Source organism: Branchiostoma belcheri, unplaced genomic scaffold (genome assembly GCF_001625305.1).
Source record: "Branchiostoma belcheri isolate BF01 breed outbred unplaced genomic scaffold, Haploidv18h27 scaffold9, whole genome shotgun sequence".
Classification (NCBI taxonomy): domain Eukaryota; kingdom Metazoa; phylum Chordata; class Leptocardii; order Amphioxiformes; family Branchiostomatidae; genus Branchiostoma; species Branchiostoma belcheri.
In genome coordinates this window covers 2052031-2077103 of record NW_017804575.1, presented here as the reverse complement: position 1 = coordinate 2077103, position 25073 = coordinate 2052031, and the positions used below count along the sequence as shown (strand labels likewise).

Genomic DNA, 25073 nt, shown 5'->3' with positions numbered 1-25073 from the left:
GACTGTGGATAACTATACGTCAGAGAAAGACATATAATGTACTAATTAAGCATGAGATGTACTCAACGCTCAAGGCATTGGCATCTACAGACATTCTTGTTCTTGTAGTTGACCTTATATCATTTTTGTTGGAAATACGTTATGTTAAACAGCACATATTCATGCAAAATGAAGGAGCTGTTGTGTCTAGAGTTGTATTACGTGGATGTTGCGCTACAATGTAGAGTGTAGTCCACATTGGTACAGCAATAAAAGAGGTCTAAAAGTTCGATAGATAAACCTGGTAGATTCGTCTCCAAAATGAAAAAAATGGCATACCGGTAAGCTTCATCTAATCATTTATGCTTTGTATTATTGTTTTTCTTAACTCGACAAGTGTTTGTACTATTACAATAATTATTAATTTATTATTACCATTGACTGTCGTCCCAACTCGACCCCCACGAAAAGCGGCCGTCATGGCTGAGTGGGGTGATATATATTGTACATATGATATATCATCGAGTATAAATAAAGGCACAAACAAATCACCCTATTCTAAAACCTTAATGAATATTGAATATACAAGTTCCTGCACTGGTGGCGAATTTGGACGTCTCTAAGCTATTTATATTGCTTAATCCATTGGATAAATTAATCGGCCGGGAGAAGGTCATGGAACGTAATCTGCGGATGGTAATTGAAATTACATCGTCTGTGAAAAACTGCAATGACGTAGTCTTTCAGGAATACGCCTGCGCAAAGATGATGCCTTGTGTGTGAGGTAACAAACTGGTGCGATCTCCCGAAGGCCAACCCACACCGTCAGTGGCCACTGCTGCTGCGGCTTGCTGACGAGATCCATCCATGGCCCATGCTTTATCACCGGGACTTTGCGGACTTTTGCAGCGGGCGGATTGCGTTCTAAAACTTACATGGCATCACTCCTGCAGATCATCTATTCTTTGCCAACAGATGACCCTTCTTAGAAGTGACAAGATAGCAGGATGATTTGAGATGGGACCGACAGATTGCCTGCTGCAGAGGCGGTGTTGACAATCTGCCAGCGAATCCTAGAGAACCTCCGATTTTTCATGGTGAGTTTCTCGTTAGCTTGGTATCTTTTCTGGATCCGTCATGGCAGAAGCTTGCGAGTAGCTTTTAAAACATAGCATAAAGTAGCCGTAGTACATGTGCTTACTGCATAAAGAAATGGGCTTTAGTTATCTTTGAGTTGATTCTGTGTAGATGAAATTGACAAAGAAATTGAAATTTACCGCTAAGCTTACTCCTGGACCAGCCTAATGCTTGTCACACCAGAGTAGTTACATTGTGGTTGAATGGTTCTATCAACATCATAAAGTTAAGGAGAGGCAAAGTCTTCGATAGTGTCAAGTAGCTCTTTCTTCCTGATGTTCCCATTAACACGGCGGAAATACAATTACGATAATAACCAAGAGACCCTTCCTAATCTAATTATCTGTGGCACTACACCGACGGGTAAAGATTTTGTTAGCTGTACCTTTGTTGAAAGAGGTAATAAAAATTAGCGTCCTTTGATTTTGTTACTTTAAACACATGAGTTGGGTTTATCGGTGTGCAAGTTCCAAAAACTTCACGTTACTTGTAAGCGATTACTCGATGCTAGAACATCAACGTGCACTGATCATGATGAAACTAAATCTTGGGACATCGTGTAATAATACCATCACTACAATACAACGAGACTAATACAGCTACATCTAACTGCACTGATATAGTTTTACGTTCCAAATTAATCATAGCTACAGTGTAATTAACCTTGTAGGGGTCACTTTCGAATAGGTCACCCACACATCAAGCCCACCCTTTTAATTATATTCCGTGTAATTCATATCGCATGCAACCTTTTCCATTTACCTTACATATTTATGACCGACAACGCAATCACTAAATTTGATGAAGAATTGACCCAGTCAAAATCGCACGTAATGATAAATATTTCAGTCAAGTCATAACTGCCTTTTGGTACTACTAAGGCCATAGGTCTCCCTTGTGAGGCACTGTTTTGTATTTTTGTATTTTTTTTGCAAACAAGAAGCATCGGTCACGCGACATTGCATGTCCATTAAATGACACATGTGTTTCAAATAGCTCATCTTTTATTGATCTCGCCAATAAATGATTAGATAACAAAGCAAAAATTGTAAAAAAGATCGAGCGTACCAGCATGCCATGACATCTTGATGAGACAATGGCGTAACTGTTTTATTTTCTATTTGTAGACACTGTCACCTAATGATAACCGGCTTATATGGTAGTAATGGACATAAATTATATAATGAACCACTCCAATCACAAACATGCATAGGCACCCGTGTAAATGTCAACCACTGGGCACTGATTGAAATATGTGCTGGTGGAACTTTGCATGTATCATTACCTTAGGTTTCCATAGTAATGAAGCTTGTAGTGGACTTGGAAGGTCATTGGAGGATGGTTGTTAAAGATTAAATGAGACAAAACTGATTGATACATAAAGGTACCATCAAATGACCAGAAAAGTCCTTGAAGGCATCTGATGCATACGATTGATAGGGAAGTGAGCAATCGGGCATTGCTGTAGGATATGCTGCCGCGGATGGTAACAATCAGGGTGTAAATGAAAAAAAAAACAGTTACTCAAGCAACTGGGTATGATTTTGGAAACGGTCAGACGTTTCAGGTAGCATCCACTACCTTTCGTCAGGGACACTAGAGACTGCAGGAGAAATGCAGGTTTAAAAGCCGAACTATAGATTGACAAGCATTTAAGTGAAGACAATTTTTTGGAAGTCCAAATGGAAACCAAAGTTAGACAAGTCAAGATAAGGATGATGCAACTTAGTCTCTTAAAAAGCTCTTAACTCTCTAGTGTCACTGACTAAAAGTAGTGCATGCTATACATGAAACGTCTGACCGTACCAAAATCATATCCAGTTGCTTGAGGAACTGTTTTTGGTGTATCTTATTGCCTGGATGTCTAACCTTTACCGACAAATCAGGCAATTCAAATTTGGACAATAGTAAAGCTACTTTTTTTTTAATGGGATTTTTTCTACACAATGTTAATCTGCATAAAGAAAACATGGTGAAGTTCGAAAGAAATTACGTCTATGACAAAGAAGTCTATTTTCATTACTAGAAACTTGCAATCGCAAAAATCAAAAGGTGGTATTGCAAATGTCCCATTGTCCATCATACCTGGGACATTTGTGTAGAACGGGAGCCAATTCCTGAAAGAGGCCTAAAAATGTGATTTCGTTCAACCCATCTTACAGAAAAAGTTTGACTTGATATTTTGGTAGAGGGGGTCCTTTTGCATCAAAATGATTTTTTTGCTCAAATTGTGGTATCACGCCCCCGCTAGCGCTAATTAAATATGTAATGTACATGGAGCACAGATGTAAAAACGCATATTTCAACGGGGGAGTGGCCAAAATCTAAACATCAATATTTATTCGTGAAAATTGGTACACTAGTAGATCTTGATGTGAGGATTACAAAAATATTATTTTTAATATCTGACACCGTTCTGGAGATACAGCTCATTAATATTCATTTTAGTGGTTAAGACTTCCCCTCTAGTGATAAATTGATGCATTACGATGAGGGGGAAATGGTGTGTAGAAAGTCTATTTCCTGACTATCTCTATCGCCTTCGCTATTTAACGCTCTACTCATCGTAGTTATCTACTCCCCATCTCTACGTACTATTGCGCTCATGCGTTTTTATAACAATGAGGTTTTTATATAGTTGTTATGAATACAAGATACAGCATTTGATGCCTCATCATAAAATCATACCTACAAAGAATCATAAGTGCCCATTATGTAGTTCATCCGTAATATGCATTGGCTGCGTAATATGTATGTCCGAATGGGGATAGAGACGTGTATAATTTGTATTTCCGCAGAAAAGGTTCTTCGTACTCTACTCTTAGGTTCTGTCCTTCACAACAACTTAGCTTGATTGTCAGGGCCTTATGCTGTGTGGAAATAGAAATGCTTTGACATCCGAAGTAAAAAATATGAAGTAAAGCAAACAAAACTAGAAATGTTAAATTTGCAAAGCAAATACATAATGTTTACCTTTATTTGCATGGGGGTGGTCAAACAAATTACTGTTCTTACTCAAACGCAATTCCATCCCCTCCAACTATGTCCTGCCACTTGCTACATAATGTGGTCCAACACCACAGAGTGTCTGCTATAGCACCAGTTACCATAATGACAACCGCCTGGTTCTGGTCATTGACCTGATTTGTTTGGAACAGAAGAAGACAAGGAGACAGAGTAAAAACAATGTCCGTGAATGTAAACATAACTAGTATGTGGCAGTGTCTTGCTGGGCCACTGTATTCTCATCTGACCATGTCCAGCAACTGTACATCTATTCCTATGCCGATAGACTATTGTTGGGCATCAGCTGTAAGAACCTGCGCCGTGCTGACGTTCCTTTGATATCCTCCTGGATGATAAATGATTCAGACAGCGGGGACGGTCAGACAGCATGACAGGGACAGATGGGTACGACAAGCGGATGGACACGCCGCATCGATCCTTCAGTTCCGCCGACTTCGGGACTCTCCCTCCCCGCATAGAGATAGAGGTGACCCCCCTACATGTACGGCCTATCACGGTGGTCCAAATGGGGAGTCAAAAATCCTAACTTGCAACTCATGAATATTCATGTGAAATCGATGTCAATCATTCTTGTCACTATTGGCTGATTGGTTCACGCTTTAGTGGGCGGAGACCTGAAATGTTTTGGTCACACCTTGAGCGGCAGTTTTTTTTCCCCGTAAACTTGTCCTTTCATATTCATCTCACGAGCTCAGTCACAGAATGCACAATTCGACACAGTCAATTTCGTAGCCGATTGTTCTTGGTCAAACCTCTAACTTCACAATAAACCATATACACAGAATAAAAAAGTACCCCCAAGGTCCAAAGAAAAGGAAACTGTGCCGCACTCAGCCTTCCGTATGATAGGAATCTGACGATTTATATTGCCTTCGTGGAAGCTGATGAAAGCAATGTAACAAAAGGATGCACATCTACGCACTTTTGAGACAGCAATATAACAGGGGGTGATTTCCGTCTTTGGTAGGTGTATGTTATTGTTTGAGTGAGCCTGTAGATAGTAGTGATTTGGTACCCAGTCGACTAGATTATCATTATCGGGCCTCCGTAGCGGCGTTGTAGATTGTTTGATACCATTCTGGAATGAACGGCAATGCTGCAGAGATCGGCGATGCAATCCACGGCGACAATGATTACTCGAGGCAAAGGATATTAGATCCACAAAGCAGCAAAGATCCGATGCTGATTGAAAGTAAGAATGAGGTAGGCTGCCAATTGCCTCACACGGAGCGCAGTCGGGGCTTTATTGCTTGTTTTTCGGTCGAATAAATGCTGATGTAGGGATTTGAGTGGTTTCGTGCTCAATTACGTGTGTGCGAATCCACAGTGGCTGAGCTAGAGACGCATTTAATGAAGGCAGTGTAACGATCGGAACAGAAAATGATACAAGACTTCATAAGGACCAAAAGTGAGAGTAAAGAAAGAAAGTACTTCTGTTCTTTTAGGACATCACATTACTGACAAATACTGTACAGTCTGAGCCCTTAACCTCTAAGAAATAATAGCTAAAAAGGTAACATTTGCAAAGCAAATGCATAATGTTTACCTTCGCATATGGTCTGCTCTGTCAATTCTTACTCTAACACATTCATATATATGGTCAGACAGGAGTCTAAATCCCTCCAGGTATAAAATTGCAACATGATGTAGAGTTGTGACCTTTTGTAATTATGTTCTGTGTGTCAGCGGGTCAGAAGCTAATGAAGGGTAGAGTTTCACGTATGCTAATTGAGAAGAGCTCACTAATGACCAGACGACCTTGGTGCATACATGTATAAGGGCATCTGCCGGTCACAGGGTCACTCTACGGCCGCTTTATACTAGTTTCAGTTTCCGCTCAAATCGGATATAAGTAAGTAAGTAAGTAAGTAAGGATAAATAAGTAAGAAATTATTACCGTACATCCTGGTAATAACAAAGCACAATTACTTATCATTTCCTATTCACTAAATATGGTTGACCAATTCGGAAAATACATCATTTTGCTTAGAAAGTTAATGGTTATGTTGGAAGTTAAGATTAAGACGATGATGTAAAATCTAGCACCTGGTTTCCTTTTTGAAATGGTTAAAGATAGTACGTAGTAACGAGTATTACGTGATGAAAACTCCTCTGGCTAGCATATGCACTCTCTCTCTCCGTCTCTCTCTCTCTCTCTCTCTCTCTCTGTCTCCCTCTCTCTATCTATCTATCTCTCTCTATCTATCTATCTACAATGTATCTATCTATCTCTCTCCCTTCACGTGCTAATATAAACAATAGCCTGGGTTGTAACACTCCTGGCTAGTCATTGGTTTACAGCAAAGTTGCAAAGTTCTAGCTACATGCAGAAGTCCTGATGGTGGAAAGAAAATGCCGGTGTACTCTTGTTTTGAATGACTGGAGGTTGTTGTCACTGATCAGGCCGACAACGTTGTCTGGAAGACTGTTCCAGATGTGTACTGCAGTTTGTACCAAAGTTCTGCCGGTGGAGTGAGTTCTAGAGACCGGCACAGTGGGGGCATGTTTTCCAGTGGAGAGACTGCTGCGGGTTGTGCGTCTGATATCTACATACATACCGTGATGTTATATCGTTTTTACATTCATCAACCAATCTTGAAAATGTATCAATGATCCACACAGTTACAGGAAAACTGTGTCCGGTCAGCAACAATCGACGATCTAGCCATCGATTCTACAATCACACCCCCATTATACGCGACAGTTTTGAACAGATTTGTAGCTGTATCTGTTACTATGAATAAATCCATTTACGCGAGAATATACGATTTATTTGCCAAGAGCAACAAGGAAAATCGACATTACCACCTTGGTTTTGAAACAATGTCGATCATAACGATTTTGGCCTTCGTCCAGCTAACATGTAAGCCTGGCTAGAATAGGATAAAGCTACGTCCATTACTGACCACTGTGCCTAATGAAGCATACTTGTGATCTGGGTACTTAAAGAGTATCCATAAGAGACTGACAGTAAGTAAGAGATCAAACCCATTGCTGTGGGTATCGAGTAAGTTTTTGACATGCAGTTGATCATTGTGAAGTGCAATTTACATACTAGAAAGGTAACATTTGCAAGGCAAATGCATAATGTTTACCTTCGCATATGGTCTGCTCTGTTAATTCTTACTCAAACACATTCATATACAAGGTCATATACATAGGAGTCTAAATCCCTCCTGCTATAGAATTGCAACATGATGTAACCCAACACTAGTTACCATGGTGACAGACGTCTGGTTCAGGTCATTGACCTTATTTGTTTGGAGAAGAAGAGGAAGAAGAAACAGAGCAAAAACAATATATTTTCCCTCGATAAACATTCAGTTATATACAGAGGAAACATGCATCCTACCCTTGGCATGGCTGATAAAAAAGAATCTGTTCTATGAATAAACAAGACCCTGCAATCCGTTTTGACGAGCAATTATTTTAAACCGTCAAAATTGTTTCCGTTCTACATTACGCCTCATTCGTCAAATCCAGATATGCAACCCTCCTTCAAATGTGCACAAAACTCATCTCCTCTCTCTCATGACCTTTTCAACGTGGCAACGCGCAATTATTTATACCCTAACAATTCAAGAGACCCACAAATTACAGAAGGAATCCTCTTGCATATTTCATGCTGAGCGTTCCTACGCTTGGGTTGAGGCTAAGCCTGAAAATCCACCCTCTCACACTTCGCGGTAACGAGAGAAAAAAACCCTCGATAAATTTTCTATCAAGGGTAGGTGAGTCCAATCAAGGCGGCAAACAGGCATGGTGATTGCGGCAGGCAGCATCTCACGGGCGCAGCCAGCCATGGGTAGTGTTAGCGCTCTCGAGCGTGAACAACGAGTTAAGGCCACTGCAAGTAATTTTTATGGATGACACGAGCGCGCGCATTGATTTCCGCCAATGTTTGGGGGGAAAAAACAAGAAATTTTGCAACATGCAGAAAATGGGCAAAGATGTCTGTTGCCATGCCGGAACGTGGATGGCAGATGAATATGAAGAGAGGAGACAAAACAAGGCTCTGATTTAATGTTATTGTTTTTTTTTACTTTGATACAGTGATATATTTACTTCCTTTATATGTGGTGGTGGCTGTGTACTTAATATTATTATATGTGATGTTCCCGCTGAATCAAAACCTTGAAAACTTTTATTTTTCAAAGTTGTGTCAATAAAAAAAGGGATATTGGTATAGTTGGCAGTAAACTTAGCACAATATAGGTATCATTTCTTCTTTAACAAGGTTTATGATGACAAAATTTGAAAAGGTCTTGTTTTTTTTTGCCAGCCTTAGCATTAGATTTTGGAGTCTGCGGAGGATGTCATCCATAAAGTTTACTTGCTGTGGCCTAACGCCAAATAGAGGGGGAGGACTAGCGCTGGGTGCAAGTTGTAGATCAGGGCATTGCCTTGATGAATATTTCGTAAGCACCGCAAGCATCGATTTAAAAGTGTGCAGCGAATAACAAAACCAACACCCTTTGGACTGTTGGTGAAAGTCAATGTTCATATGAAAAACCATATCTGTGAATCAAAAACCCCGATACTAATCTTCTTGTATGAAATATGTACCGAGGCCATCGTATCACATCGAGGTATCATTCGATCGTAGTGACACTAGTGCACGACTTCCTGTACTATACTCGATGTGCGGATACGATAGCAGGAAGTTTTGGTATGATGCATTTTCCAGTGCAGGTTTTCTGGCAAGAGTCATCTTTCACGGCTGGGAAGTTCCGGGAATGCAGCGACCCTTCTCATTGACCGTGTAGGGGTCAAGTATCAGGGATTCCTTGCGACGTACCGGTTTGCTGGTTAGACTTTGAATATTTATTTTTACTACAACATGTACCTTGCATACACATTTACTACAACATGTACCTTGGTACCTTACATGTACCTTGCATACACATTTACTACAAAATGTACCTTGGTACCTTACATGCATACCTTGCAAGGTACATCTTTGATAAGACGTATGGTAAGCGTGTTAAGGCCATACCAATTTAATTTGTTGGTTCTCGGATTTTTCGGAAAAAAATATGAAGCGGCAGGGCGAAAAAAAATAAGAATAAAAACAGGTCTAGGCATCCTATTATAGCTCCAAATGCTATAGTAGGAGCCATGAAGTCAACACAAAAGGTTGGGTTATATTTAAACAATTAATTTTGAACTTTTAATCAAACCACTGCATTGATAGATGGAAAAACTAGGAAGAAACTAGGAAGAAAAGGACTTTCCTAAACTATTGGGGGCAAAATGTGAGCTTTTTTGTGTTGATTCAGAACCAGAATTTTTTTTGGCAAATCAGAAAAAAGCGAATCCGAGAACCAACAAATTAAATTGGTGTGGCGTATGCGTGAATAAATGTAGGCTATCTATCTTTGACTTCAACACTGCATGAAAACATAAATTTACCACTGGCAGTAAATACCAGTAATGTTAGGTAATGTTTACTTTGTTTTTTTTTAATAAACACTTCTGAACTTTACAATGGTAGTAAATAAAACTCAAGTACGGTGATTCCTGACTTAACAAGGGTTGTAAAGGAAATTACTGCATTTGACATTTATTTACTACCATTGTAAAGTTCAGAAGTGTCTATTAAACACAACAAAGTAAACATTACGCAACATTACTGGTATTTACTGCCACTGGTAAATCTAAGTTTTCATATCTCTATGTCTGTCATTAGTGTTAATATCAAATATCAACTATCAAATCAAGGCATCTATTGCGCGCTACTAGCAACGTCTCCTCTAAATGACATAGACTAATCTCATGTGCCTCCTTCCTCCCTTCTTTCTTTATCTTGATGAATTACTTAGACATTGTAAGTAATGGCTAATAAAACTTCTGAAATATGATCAGCCCTTTTCCCCATTCCGCACACCCCTTCCTTTCCTTCGATAAACGCCGTTAAATCCAAGATCCCGCAAAGATTCATAATTTCAGTGGAAGACACAACCTAAGCTGCCGATTTGTCTGCATTCCAGCTGGATCATTCTTAAATCTAATAAACGTGTATAAATTGGTCCCCCGTGGCGTAATACGTTGGCATGAGTCCCCCCTGTCATAGTAGGAATGACGGTATTCAATATCATTCCCTTTGCAACTTTGCACCATTTTTTGATAGATGCACATGGGGCTAACCGAAGTAACACCACGGGTAGATCCAATCAACTAAAAGTAGTTTGAAGATATACAGCAATTACATTGCCTCCATGGCCCCGGCTTATACCTTGGCAGTACATCGTTAAATCTAGTCAGTACTTGTCTGGGGTCTTGGCCATTTCCGTACCTTCGAAAAGTGACTAATCTCTTTAAGGTTGATCCACATGACAATTGTGGGAGGAGTAATCCCTCTGTCGACTTTTATGGTAAGAAAGAAACAATTTACTGTGACTAGTTTGCACTTATGTCAAAAAGGAACAAACTTGAAGAGGAAAGGATTTAGATTGAAGTGGAAATAGTGCTCTATGACGGTGTGTTCCTGGTCGTTTTGCTTCGGCGTGGTGTGAGTTATGGCTTAGGTACACGGCATTGGTTGGCCCGAGGTTCAACCATCAATTCTTCGGCTTCGGATTTCAATCCTACAAGTGAAGGATCGACGGAATGTGTGGATTTTTCAGCGGCTTGGTGGTTACTGAGGTCACAACTACGCAGACAGTCGCTAGGTAATAGTTTTTCTGGAGAATTGTCTAATGGCTCCCATTTAAAAGTTCCTATGGGCTGCATTTTTGCAGTTTTAGTAGGATCAGAACCAAGTAAAAAGCAAGTCATCTGCAAACTTATCATTAAAATGTTCTGTGTTCTTGGTAGTAATCATAGTAAAATATTGAACTTTATTCCAACACAAAGATTACATAGGGATCAAATTTTGCAACGAACACTGTCGCCTTCATTAGGATAATTAATGACCAATCACTTCAAAACATAATCTCGCGAGAGTTACGGTTAGAGACACGTTACCTTATTCGCACTAGACTACGGATACGTGACGTAAGCAATTGATCCAAAGTGCCAGGGAGTTTATATCGTCCACCGTCGCTATTAAGTGATGGAGTACCCTGATATACCTGCAAACTTGAATTTATGTAACCTTTTTAACGATGGTCAGACTGGAAGCGAGAGCATAGCTGGAGTTTATGACTGTGATTTAGGGGGGGGGGGCTCACATAAACTGTGATTAGTTATAGCCATAAAACCATGATCACAGCTCGGCAAATGTGGCCAATGGGTTTCGTTCAAATAAGACAGACATATAATAATAATGTACCATACCATGGCGATAATCATGCATATCTTACTATTTTTTCCAGTTGCTCTTATATATATGTTTACGATTCTGTTAGTTCATTAGTGACGCTAAAGAAGAGTGGTGGATGTCACTCGAAACGTTCGGAAATATTATTCTCCGTAATTCATCCAGTAGTAGAGTTTGAATTTCCTATAAGTGTCTTACAAAAGTATAACATACTGCTTTCTCTGCTTAGTATGAGAAGGTCAAACACCTAACACTACCAGTGGGCTAATACCAAAGACTTTAAAATGGTATACATATATATACATACTGCTTTCTCTGCTTAGTATGAGAAGGTCAAACACACAGCACTACCAGTGGACTAATACTAAAGACTTTAAAATGGTACATACTGCTTTCTCTGCATAATATGGGAAGGTCAAACACACAACACTACCAGTGGCTAATACTAAAGACTTAAAAATGGTACATACTGCTTTCTCTGTTTAGTACACGAAGGTCAAACACCCAACACTACCAGTTGGCCAATACGTAAGACTTTAAAATCTTACATACTGCATTCTCTGCTTAGTATAAGAAGGTCAAACACACAACATTACCAGTGGACTAATACCAACGACTTAAAATGGTACATTCTGCTTTCTCTGCTTAGTATAAGAAGGTAAAACACCCAACACTACCAGTGGGCTATTACTAGAGACTTTAAAAATGGTACATACTGCTTTCTCTGCTTAGTTATTGAGAAGGTCAAACACACAACACTACCAGTGGGCTAATACCAAAGACTTTAAAATGGTACATACTGCTTTCTCTGCTTAGTATGGGAAGGTCAAACACACAACACTACCAGTAGGCTAATACCAAAGACTTTAAAATGGTACATACTGCTTTCTCTGCATAATATGGGAAGGTCGAACACACAACACTACCAGTGGGCTAATACTCAAGACTTTAAAATGGTACATACTGCTTTCTCTGCTTAGTATGGGAAGGTCAAACACACAACACTACCAGTGGGCTAATACTAGAGACTTTAAAATGGTACATACTGCTTTCTCTGCTTAGTATGGGAAGGTCAAACACACAACACTACCAGTGGGCTAATACGTAAGACTTTAAAATCTTACATACTGCTTTCTCTGCTTTGTATAAGAAGGTCAAACACCCAACACTACCAGTGGGCTAATACCTTTTAAAATGGCACATACTGCTTTCTTTGCTTAGTATGGGAAGTTCAAACAAACAACACTACCAGTGGGCTAATACCAAAGACTTTGAAATCTAACATACTGCTTTCTATGCTTAGTATAAGAAGGTCAAACACCCAACACTACCGGTAGGCTAATACTAAAGACTTTAAAATGATACATACTGCTTTCTCTGCTTAGTACAATGTATATGGGAAAGCCAAACACACAACACTACCATGCAGTGGGCTAATACTAAAGACTTTAAAAATTGTACACACTGCTTTCTCTACTTAGTATGGGAAGGTCAAACACACAACACTACCAGTGGGCTAATACTAAAGACTTTAACATATTACATATTGCATTCTCTGCTTAGTATAAGAAGGTCAAACACACAACACTACCAGTGGGCTAATACTAACGACTTTAAAATGGTACATACTGCTTTCTCCTCTTAGTATGGGAAGGCCAAACACACAACACTACCAGTGGGCTAAATCCCCGGCTAATACTAAAGACTTCAAATGGTACATACTGCTTTCTCTGCTAAGTATGAGAAGGTCAAACACACAGCACTACCAGTGGGCTAATACTAGAGACTTTAAAATGGTACATACTGCTTTCTCTGCTTAGTATGAGAAGGTCAAACACACAACACTACCAGAGGGCTAATACTAAAGAATTTCAAATGGTACATACTGCTTTCAAATGGTACATACTGCTTTCAAATGGTACATACTGCTTGTACTGCTTTCAAATGGTACATACTGCATCAAATGGTACAAACTGCATCAAATGGTACATACTGTATGAGAAGGTCAAACACCCAACACTACCAGTGGGCTAATACTAACGACTTTAAATGGTACATTCTGCTTTCTCTGCTTGGTATGGGAAGGTCAAACACACAACACTACCAGTGGGCTAATACTAAAGACTTTAAATTGGTACATACTGCTTTCTCTGCTTAGTATAAGAAGGTAAAACATACAACACTACCAGTGGGCTAATACCTTTTGAAATGGCACATACTGCTTTCTTTGCTTAGGATGGGAAGTTCAAACAACCAACACTACCAGTGAGCTCAATACCAAAGACTTTGAAATCTTATATACTGCTTTCTCTGCTTAACACTACCAATGGGCTAATACCAAAGACTTTAAAATGGTACATACTGCTTTCTATGCTAAGTGTGGGAAGGTCAAACACCCAACACTACCAGTGGGCTAATACTAAAGACTTTAAATGGTACATTCTGCTTTCTCTGATTAGTATAAGAAGGTCAAACACACAACACTACCAGTGGGCTAATACTAAAGAATTTAAAATAGTACATACTGCTTTCTTTGCTTAGTATGGAAAGGTGAAACACCTAACACTACCAGTTGGCTAGCCTCATGCTGTAGTGCTTGCAACTGAGTGGACCAAGGGCTACAGAATGGAGATTGGCACCACCCCTATGCTCTGCACAGAGTGAAACGTACGTATTGTGCATTTTCAATAGTCCCGTGCGCGACCATCTCTTCAATGCGAAATTGCGGTTCGAAACAAAATTATCTTCGGGGCAGCCCCGAGTATCCTAGCCTGGTGTCCAGTCGATCGTGGTTGGGGCGGGTTTTCTTCGGGGCTGCAGGAGCTCTTCCCCGCCCGACTCAGCTAGATTCTCCGATAGGTTTTTCACGACGGTAGATTGATTAGCCCCACCACAACCAATCAATCTCCCGTCGTGGAAAACCTACCGGGGGAACCTAACTGAGTCGGGCGGGGAAGAGCTCCTGCAGCCCCGAAGAAAACCTGCCCCAGCCACGATCGACTGGACGCCAGGCTACAAGTATTTAGGTTTGCCTCTCGTAGGACGCGCGGGCCTGGACTGAAGTACCCTCCCGAGGGTCAGGGGTCGCTGCAGAGCTTTCTTTCATTACGTTTTACGGCGCGGGCCGGCGTGTGCGTGGAATACGGGATGGCAGCGGGCATTTTATCATCCTGAACGTAAGGCTAATCGATTCCGCAGAAACAAGGGAACATGTACCGTGACTGCGATACTGAGTCTCGCGGGTGCCGAGGTACAGCGCTACCGCTCGCGCTGTTTGTTTTCCCACAGCCGGTATACCACACTGGTACTACGTACGCATATGACAAAGCGTCATAATTTTGTACACAGATCGGCTTTAGTGAGACTATTTTTGTCGTAGGGGGAAATGCTGCGCCTGAGTTTTAACCCCCGTTCCCTTCTAGTCGTATCAGTCTTTTGTTGTGAAATGTCTGGCTTTGATGTCATTGATTTATTTTTGATGTGTCAAGTTGGCAGGAGTGGGTTGGTGGGAGCACTTGGACAGTAACCTGTCGTGGGTATACGTACGAGCTTGACACATAATTTTTCTGTCCCCTTCCCTTTGTCTCAGTAACGTCGAAAAGATTAAAATGAATCTTTCTTTGCATGTTCATGCCCATGGGGCTAAATGCATACATCAGAATGTGATGTTACATGACATCGTACTGAGTAACATGATACATAAGATTCAAGAATAACAGAGTAACAGAATGACGTAAAAGTCTTAACTACTAGAGAATAAACTAAACTAAGCCTTAAGGAATTCTTCTCTCTTTTTAAAGCAATTGGAGATAAATTCACAAAGTTTTTCTATTGTATGGTCATTACTGGTGGACATGAGATAACTGAATACATCTTTCTTTGTTCTACCTTTATACAGTTTGTCTAAGTGAATTGTTCTAAATAGTGTGTCACGTTCAATATCATAAAATTTACAATCAAGTACAAAATTGTATTTCAACTTCTACGCTACCAGAGTTGCAAACCTTACAGAGTCTATCTTCTGGTTATCGCCTGGTATATATTTCATTATTCCCAATATTAGAGCAATCCAATGAGCTAATACATTTTCCATTTACTGATTACTACTATCTATCTTATTGCAGTCTGGGAGGTTTTTTTTTTCCTTTTTCTACCTCACCATCGCCTTAAACACATCAATATGTAGTTAGTGATACAATGCGGTAAGTACTTTACAGTTAGGTCTTTCCTTGGTGCTGAATCATTGGTTGTCCAGTTTAAAGTTTATAGTAGATTGTTATCTAATGCTATCATATAGCCGGGTGACGTCAACCAATGAGAAGGTTGGTTATTAGAATAACTGACCACTTTTTGGACCGTACCACTATACACGGGACAGGGCACTAACAGTATTGTTAAAATTTGTAGTATTTACCTATTAAACAACTCATTGTAGTTTATTTTGAATAATCTATTAAAAATACAAGTTACACAACACAAACTCACCCCATGGTTTATTTGGTGGTTATCCCACCTGACCAGAGATTATCTCACCATATACACCTCGGGGCGGGGCATTAACCCTTTATTGTATTATGTAAGTATTTTCGGAACTTAACAAGTAATGACAGACACACGAGTTGAGTTATAACTGGCTATCTGATCGATTTAGAACTGTTCATTATTCTCCGATAATGCAAAGTCTCAACTCAGTGCACATCTGACAAGTTCTGGTGGTGATAGAAAATCGATGAAAGTAGCATGCCCGTTGTAAGGGTAGGGAGAGTCTGAATATGTAAAGATAGCCTCAGATAAAAAAAAACTGTATGGAAGTAAGAAAAGAAACATGGTCAGACAGGAGTCTAAATCCTTCTTCCTATAAAATTGCAACATGATGTAACCCAACACTAGTTACCGTGGTGACAGACGTCTGGTTCAGGTCATTGACCTTATTTGTTTGGAGAAGAGGAAGAGGAAGAAGGAACAAAGCAAAAACAAAATGTTTTCCTTCTGCGAAGGTAAACATAATAAATGTGGACTGAATTCTGAAATGCTGTCAAACTTCTGATGCCTGCGTTTTCACCTGAAAACGAAATGAATGACATGTCTGTTTCTTTACTGAAATGATAAATAACTTCTGTTTGTTTAGTCGTTTAGTGATTATAACCTCAGATGAGTACTAGGCAACAGGGTATGTTTTTACTTCTGAATCGCTACTTAGTAGTAGGTTTTAGTTTGAAAGGGGTTATACTTCCAAAGCTGGCCAATAGGACATCTGAGGTTTATGAATATTGATGAAATGACTTTTCCGCTCTGGTGACAAAGGTATCACCTCCTATCGTACAGCTGCAAATCTGTCATCGTTTCTGGGAGGTGATTTCCTGAATGTAATATGGTGTAGGGTATTGGTGGTTTGTTGGCACTATGTAGGTGGTTTCTTTGAATCTCCAAACGAATAATGAATGAATGAATGAATGAATGAATGAATGAGTGAGTGAGTGAGTGAGTGAGTGAGTGAGTGAGTGAATGAATGAATGAATGAATGAATGAATGAATGAATGAATGAATGAATGAATGAATAAATGAATGAATGAATGAATGAATGAATGAATGAAAGATTTGGGTGTACTTAATCACCAAGCAGGGAGAGACATGTAGTGTGCTACGATCAGTTTTTAATAGATACATATATTGAGGATTGTTTTGAGACCTGTATTCTAAGCGGTTGGTAGGAGAAAGATTGTTCTCGTGAAATGTCTTGCTTTTGATATAGTCAGCAGTGAATAATGTCACTTATACTGACTCGTCTTCTGGGTATTCAAGGACCCAGTTCTTGAGTCGGTCCTCATGTGAGAGAGACGCATACACAGAGAGATAAACTAGTAATCAGCGCTGATGTTTGGACAGTTGTGAAACTTGAAACATAGTAACCCTTTATATTTTTATTATTCTAAGATGTTTTTTTATTCCAGTATAGTAATGTACAATATGTAAGGATTGTTTTATATAGCTTTGTTTTAAAATGTACGTACAAGCATGTATATGTTTGTTCAAGGGGCTCTCCTGGGTGGAGGAATAAAGAATGGAAAGGAAAGGAATGAATGAATGAATGAATGAATGAATTGCTTTATTTCAGGTTATCCCCATAGTACAAACATAAAACCACAGAAACACTAAACATACAACAATTTATACACATTTTTAAAATACGTATTTCTGAACTGACAATCAGACCTCAATAGACAGTATATTATACTATTGTTGGTGGCGTAAAGTCTATTAATGAAGGAATAACACAATTTCCTGCGTCTAGCATCTAATGTATCGGTCGAAAGGTGTACAAACATTGAACTAGCACTACAACCTCTTGGCAACTTAAGGAGAATACGAAAGCAATTATTGAATGCAACACGACACTTAGCTAGTACATTCGCATGAACAGAGTTCCATAACTTGACTCCAAACAACTGAGAGCAGTAGGTCATGAACAAATTTTTTTCACAACGGGAGATAGATAGAATTTATGATAGAATTTACAATTCATACAATTAGTATGGCGATATAAACGTCTAATGTTATACTCGAATAATGTTATACTCATTGTTTTTTTATGTATTCCAACATTTCATGACTACACATTTTGCCACCACCAACGCAGAGGACAAATACAGGGCGGGACAACACTCATTTTTTACTTGAGTCAAATGCAGGAAGTCGTGTAAAGTGTCTTTCCCAAGGGCACAAGATCGGTGGCATGAACAGGACTCGAACCCCGGACCTCTTGGTTCAGAGTCGAGCACTCTGCCGTTACGCCACGCGACCCCGTTGTTTGATTGGTTTTCTCGTTTGTTGCCTGTATTAGTGTGTTAATGGATGTTAAATGCACGTACTACGAGACCTATACATTTTTCACAATTAGTTACAGAACTTCACCACTTTAAGGGTAGACATTTTGGAGCCTCTTCCATCTACAATAGCTTTTTATTCCTTTGGTGATCATCCTTAAGGACGTTGCATCACACCATCACGTTTCTAACGAAAGGCCGATTCATCATATCATTTCTTTTACATTAATTTTCTGTCTTCATCTTAGGCCAATTTAATTTCTTGGTTAACGGATTTTTCTAGAAAAATAATGGAGCGGGCGGGCGAAAAAATAAAAAATAAAAACAGGCCTAAGCATCCTATTATGGCCAAAAATGATACGATAGGAGCCATGAAGTCAACACACCAGGCTGGTTCAAAATTTTAACGATGAATTTTGAACTTTTAATGAATACCACTGCATTGATAGATGGAATAACTGTAACAACTAGGAAGAAAAGGACTGTTTTCAACTGTTCAGGGCAAAATATGAGCATTTTGCAGAAGAAATTCTCACTTTGGTAATGGACAATACGATGTGCATAAAAATAAGTTGCATGTAAGATTGCTCTCATACTGTAGCTCTGATCATCTTTCCAAATGACGGCACTTACACTGATTAGGAAGATGAGAAATTGATAGACCATATATAGTGCCCCGGTTAAATGGGCCATCCTGATATGTTTTCATATTTGTATTTATGCCCTGTAATTTTGAATTATCATCGCTGTGCCAATACAATGACATGTATACATCATAAATTCACTATTTGCTATAAAATATAGTTAGCGTTAGATAGGCCAATTTCTTTTAACAATAAGCGTTTAGGTAGAATGCTGTTGAATCTTAGGCCACACTAATTTAATTTATTGGTTAACGGATTTTTCTGGAAAAATAATGGAGCGGGCGGGCGAAAAAAATAAAAACAGGCCTAGGCATCCTATTATGGCCCAAAATGGTACGATAGGGGCCATGAAGTCAACACACCAGGCTTTTTCAAAATTCAAACAATGAATTTTGAACTTTTAATGATACCACTGTATTGAAAGATGGAATAACTGTAACAACTAGGATGAGAAGGTCTGTTTTTAACTGTTCAGGGCAAAATATGAGCATTTTGCAGTTGATTCTGAATTTTTATTTTTATTTGCAAATCAGAACAAAATGAAGCGGGCGAACCCGTTAACCAAGAAATTAAATTGGTGTGGCCTTAGAATACAACCTATTTGTATTTATCGAAGCTCGTTTCATGCCTCATCTGTATTTGATAGATTACCAGCAGTATAGTGAAGCCCTGGGGCCTTGTAATGAATGGCAAGGATAGAACCACAATTTTACTATAGAATGATGTACTGATATCAATTTTACATTTGGAGACAGGTTTGAATATATCTTTACATGTAATGGTCCCCACAGCGCAAAAATAGGTAGATATATAAAGGAATGCTTTGTTATTAGAAAAAAATACCGAAACTTGTGATTACCCACTCGATTGTAACACTTTATCAAAGAGTTCTGCTACCCCTTATTATTTAAATAATTATGATATAGATATGTTAGGTTTTATTCGACATTAGCTCTTATTCAACACACTTATTTTATTGTTGTTACTCTAGTAGTTTGCCATACATTGTACCATGTGCGATTGTCGTGCAATAAAGTTCTATACAGCTATCAATTTTACAAAACGTATCCTACATTGCATTCATTTTGTTTTGCTTGTTCTAAAGTTTTGTCTTTCTTTCAACTTGAAGTTCGCACATCTTTATGACGTGTTATTAGGTGGATGGTATAAGTAGAACTGAATCGTAAATGGCGTCAGTGCTCGAGCAGGGAATAAGCAACATAAAATAGATGACTTTCTAGTCAAATACAGAAAAATACGATGATTCAGGGATACCACCAGAGGAACTTGAGATATAATATTATCCTTCTAAATTATATCCTGATCTGCATTTCCTTATATTCCCTCACTAATTTCCTCCAAATCTCATAAAACTAAACGAAATCCTGATTTATTGATAGATGATCATTAAACAATGCTTGAGTATGCCATAATCAGACATATTTTATAAGTCGCGCTATTCAGTGCCAGTCACATTGGTTCTAAAACAGACAGAACTAGAAACGTAACATTTGCAAATCAAATGCATAAATGTCTAATGTTTACCTTCGCAAAAGGTCTGCTCTGTCATAGTTTTCTTGTAAAGTTTTCCTTCTGATTGTTTTTGCTTTTGAACCAAATAAAAAGGCTCTTTAAGTTCTTACTCAAACACATTCATGTATATGGTTAGGCAGAGTCTAAATCCCTCCTGCTATAGAATTGCAAAATGATGTAACCCAACACTAGTTGCCATGGTGACAGACGTCTAGTTTAGTCCATTGACCTAAGTTATTGGTTTGAAGAAGAAGAGGAAACAGAGCAAAAACAATATGTTTTCCTTCGGTAAGCATAATTACGCAATTCGGTGCTAAGACAGACGACAGAATTAGTGGAAACCGTACAAGTACTACTTAAGTAATGTTTAGCAATCATAGACTAAACACACATCACTATAGGAAGGATTTTGTTTGCAAACAGCGTGGCAGGTTTTGAGAACGTCCCCGTGATGTTATCCAACACTAGTTACCATGGTGACAGACGTCTGGTTTAGGTCATTGACCTTATTGGTTTGAAGAAGAAGAGGAAACAGAGCAAAACAGTACGTTAAGATTTTGTTTGGAAACAGCGTGGCAGCTTTTTGAGAACGTCCCCGTGATGTAATCCAACACTAGTTACCATGGTGACAGACGTCTGGTTTAGGTCATTGACCTTATTGGTTTGAAGAAGAGGAGGAAACAGAGCAAAAACAATATGTTAAGATTTTGTTTGCAAACAGCGTGGCAGGTTTTGAGAACGTCCCCGTCTGTACCCCGCCCAGGCCCCGCGTGTGGAGAGACCCTACCGCGGCCCTGCCACGCACGATCAGTTCCGGCCGATAATGCCTACAACAAAACATCACATCTGTGTACCCGCCCTAAGTAAAATAAATCCCTTCTCCGCGGACACAGAACGGCAGAACAGTCTATTTCCGCTGAATCAAGAAGGAAGAAAACAATGTATATCAATATTTCATTATAAAGCTGTCGATAAGTATCTACGTTCTCTCATGAAAAATAAAGTGAATTTGAGAGGCTTTAGTGTCAGGTGGTCGCGCTTTATAATCGACCGATCAGGTGTGTGTAAATCACCTCTCCGGGCGGGCAACTTCTATTCATTTCCTGAAATCGACACCGGCAACCTTTGGGAGTGCGCTGCCTGGGTGCCCGTTAGGTGGCGCTTTTCCTTATTTGTTGGGTGATGACATTATTTAGAAGCACAATACACGGGCGAAATGCACAATAGAACTAGAAAGGTAACATTTGCAAAGCAAATACATAATGTTTACCTTCTGTTCTGTTAATTCTTACTCAAACACATTCATATATATGGTCAGACAGGAGTCTAAATCCCTCTTGCTATAAAATTGCAACATGATGTAACCCAACACTAGTTACCATGGTGACAGACGTCTGGTTCAGGTCTTTGACCTTATTTGTTTGAAGAAGAAGAAGAGGAAGAAACGAAGCAAAAACAATATGTTTTCCTTCTGCGAAGGTAAACATAATAATGTTTCCTTAATGCATACAAGGCTTCTAATTATACGGTTTTGTAACGATTTCTTACTAGACTATAGTAATCAAAGAGGGTATTACTAAATTCATAAATCACAACAGAAAAGAGGAAAACGAACAAAATACGGTTACTTATTGAAGAATTAATGTATGAAGTGAATGAATGAATAAATGAATGAATGAATGAATAAATAAATAAATGAAAACAACATCACTTCCAGCAAAATATTTCAACAGCGATGTCACTACGGTATGGTTCTACCACCTCTAAGCGACTTCATTATGTTTACCGAAGAAAACATATTGTTTTTGCTCTGTTTCCTCTTCTTCTCCAAACCAATAATATATAAGGTCAATGACCTGAACCAGGCGTCTGTCACCATGGTAACTAGTGTTGGGTTACATCATGTTGCAATTTTATAGCAGGAGGGATTTATACTCCTGTCTGGACATATGTATATGATAATATATTTGAGTAAGAATCAACAGAGGAGGCCATATGCGAAGGTAAACATATTTTTTTATATTCCAACGTGTAATCATACGACGTGATGGGGACACAACTTATATTAATGCCGCCACCAACACAGGTAGATATTATGCATTTGCTTAGCAAATGTTACCATGCTAGTTACCACTTGCGATGCAACCCAGTGTATGCCGGGCGCTATTAACAGGATCAGCCCCGTCGGCTATCTCCTAAGACATCCGCAAATGAGTTCTTTGGTCAACTCGGAGCGGCTTGCTTTTTTTCAATTACCCGTGTGGGATGAGCGTCCGGTGTGTTACTGAGACAGGCGGATCGCGGATGGGGAGGTATAAATACTACATGAACCACCCCGTGTCAGAACGTGTAAAGCCGGATGGGGAACATGCGTTCTCGTTTGTTGCTGGTTGCCTGGAGGCGGGGGGGGGGACCGTCCATTTGTGCTGGCGTACTGGAGATGAAATATAACTGCGCTAGCTACGTTAGGATGATACACCGATTTGAATCAGTTTTGTTATGTTACATCTAGGTTTTATTTAGTTATGTTTACCGAAGGAAAACATATTGTTTTTCTCTTCTCGAAACACACAAGGTCAATGACCTGAACCAGCCGTCTGTCACCATGGTAACTAGTGCTGGGTTACATCATGTTGCAATTTTATATCAGGAGGGATTTAGACTCCTGTCTGACCATAGACATTTAATTTATTATTATATGTTAGTTTCATTATTGATATTTGTTTCAAGGTGGAGGACATTTTACAAGCTTTGTAGGCTTCTTTCCTCCCCCTGCGCAGTGTTTTCAATTTGTTCCGCATATTTGTTTATCAATGTTTGTCATTTTATTTCTGCAAATAAATAAACGAATGAAATGAAATGAGACTGCCTGTGAAACAGATATGTTCGACCTGCCATTCATTGCACAAAATCCACACGTTCCATAAAGCATAATTCCGTTTCGTCACTTTCCTTTAGACATGCTTTAAAATGTGCTCAAAGAAAAGATTCCGTGATATTCCGTTGCCATGAATAAAAATTGGGAACACCAACTTCAAATTGCGGTTTAGCACACGTATAAGTTAACAATGGATCCAAGTTGCACATACCTGTTTATGTGCCAGATTTGGATCATAAATAGCTTCAATATTGATCAACTGGTCTTTATAGAACATATACAAATCAAAAGCCGTAGGTACCTGGTCAATTTGACACTAAACGAATCACCTGAAATAGAATTAGTAACAGTTTATCCAGTAAGGTATGATTTTAACATATATCAAACACTAGGAAAAATTTCCTAGCTGTACGCGAGTCTTATAAGCACCATTAACATTGTTTCTGAACTTGATATATAATTTTTTAAAGAAATTATTTCTATATGTTCATTATAGACACCACTACAGACGAGAAAATGGCATTTTAACAGCAAAAAAATATCGGTTAGGGTAAAAAATGCTTGAACCTAAAAAATGCCATTTGAACAATCACACCAATCCCTTATCATCAGTGACACCTTGTGTAAGACACCTTAAGATGAACACGAAAGATACAGGCATGATTTAAGCTTCCATTAGGCCACACCAAGTAAATTTTATGGATGACGTCCTTTGGAGACTCCAAATCTAATGCGAGAGGGCGAAAAAAAAACAAGAAGGGCCCAAAAAAACAAGATGCCTAGATTAGAAATATACTAAGAGACGACACATGTTAGGACACAAATTGAATGAGGTGACACAGTGTAAACAAGCAAGAAGTCTTTTATTCATCATCAAAACAGTAATGAATCAGGTGGAACAGCAGTTGTCCCGTTCTGTTTCTTTCATCACATTTTGCAGACCTGCAGAAACAAAGCATAAAAGGCAAAATTAGTTGCTGATTAACCCTTTGCATGCATTACTACATTTCTACCTATGCAAATAGTCTATAGGAGCGTTTGAGAAAGAATATCAATAAAGGTCGAACCAAACAGAATATGTTTAGAGCTATTCTACATAAGTTGCGTAATGTATTTAAGTAGGTAACAAATGTATGCCTACCTGACAAACAGGGTTTATTGTCTGGTATGCAGCAGTCTTCTCTGTCGGTATGGGCAGCGTTTCCTCCTCGCCGCAGTTCCAGCACACCAAAGGCAGCATCGTCTTCATCACCCCTGACTTCAGTCTGGCTGAATAGTAGTACTGTGCTACTGGTGAAGTGCATGTCACTGCCCTACATGAAACAGGTGGAAAATTATGGAACAATAGTCAATTGTGCTAAAATCCAACTCTTCAGAAAAAACTTCTTTTTTTTCAACATAGAGGTTTAGGTTCTATGTTGTAGTTAAATGTACGTCTTTACTGTCCCCAAAGTGCCTTAAATTTAAAGGGTATATTCTGCAACAATCCATATCAAATGTACCTCACTACTCACCTGTGTTGTTATTGCTACATTGTTGTGTGCTCCCAGTCCCAGCGTAGGCTGGAAACATCCACTCCTGCTGACCTTGTTCTCTTGATGCTTTCATCATACCTGTATACATGTGTACATGTGAAAGGAAAAGTAAACCTTATGTTCCTAGTTCACAATAAATGTGTCTTAATGCAATCAAAGAAATTGAAGAGCAGACAACGTTACTAAATTGGATATCAAAGCTAAAATGATGGGGAAAAAGAATTCTTAAGAAAGACTAAAAATCCCCCCCCCCCC

At 39.1% G+C, this 25073-nt stretch overlaps 1 protein-coding gene and 1 long non-coding RNA gene across 2 annotated transcripts in view; one reads left to right on the top strand and one right to left on the bottom strand.

Moving 5' to 3' along the window:
* The first annotated feature begins 757 nt into the window (after positions 1 to 757).
* Positions 758 to 25073, top strand: part of LOC109487811 (glycine receptor subunit alpha-2-like) — an 85650-nt gene continuing 61334 nt past the window's right edge. Inside the window, exon 1 of the mRNA XM_019791891.1 lies at positions 758 to 1076. The gene's annotated coding sequence lies outside the window, so the exon portion shown is untranslated. The remainder of the gene's footprint in view (positions 1077 to 25073) is intronic.
* Positions 24165 to 25073, bottom strand: part of LOC109487826 — a 1759-nt gene continuing 850 nt past the window's right edge. Inside the window, exons 2-4 of the long non-coding RNA XR_002141282.1 lie at positions 24798 to 24896; positions 24425 to 24596; positions 24165 to 24225 (exon numbers count right to left, since the gene is read on the bottom strand). This is a non-coding gene — a long non-coding RNA (uncharacterized LOC109487826). The remainder of the gene's footprint in view (positions 24226 to 24424; positions 24597 to 24797; positions 24897 to 25073) is intronic.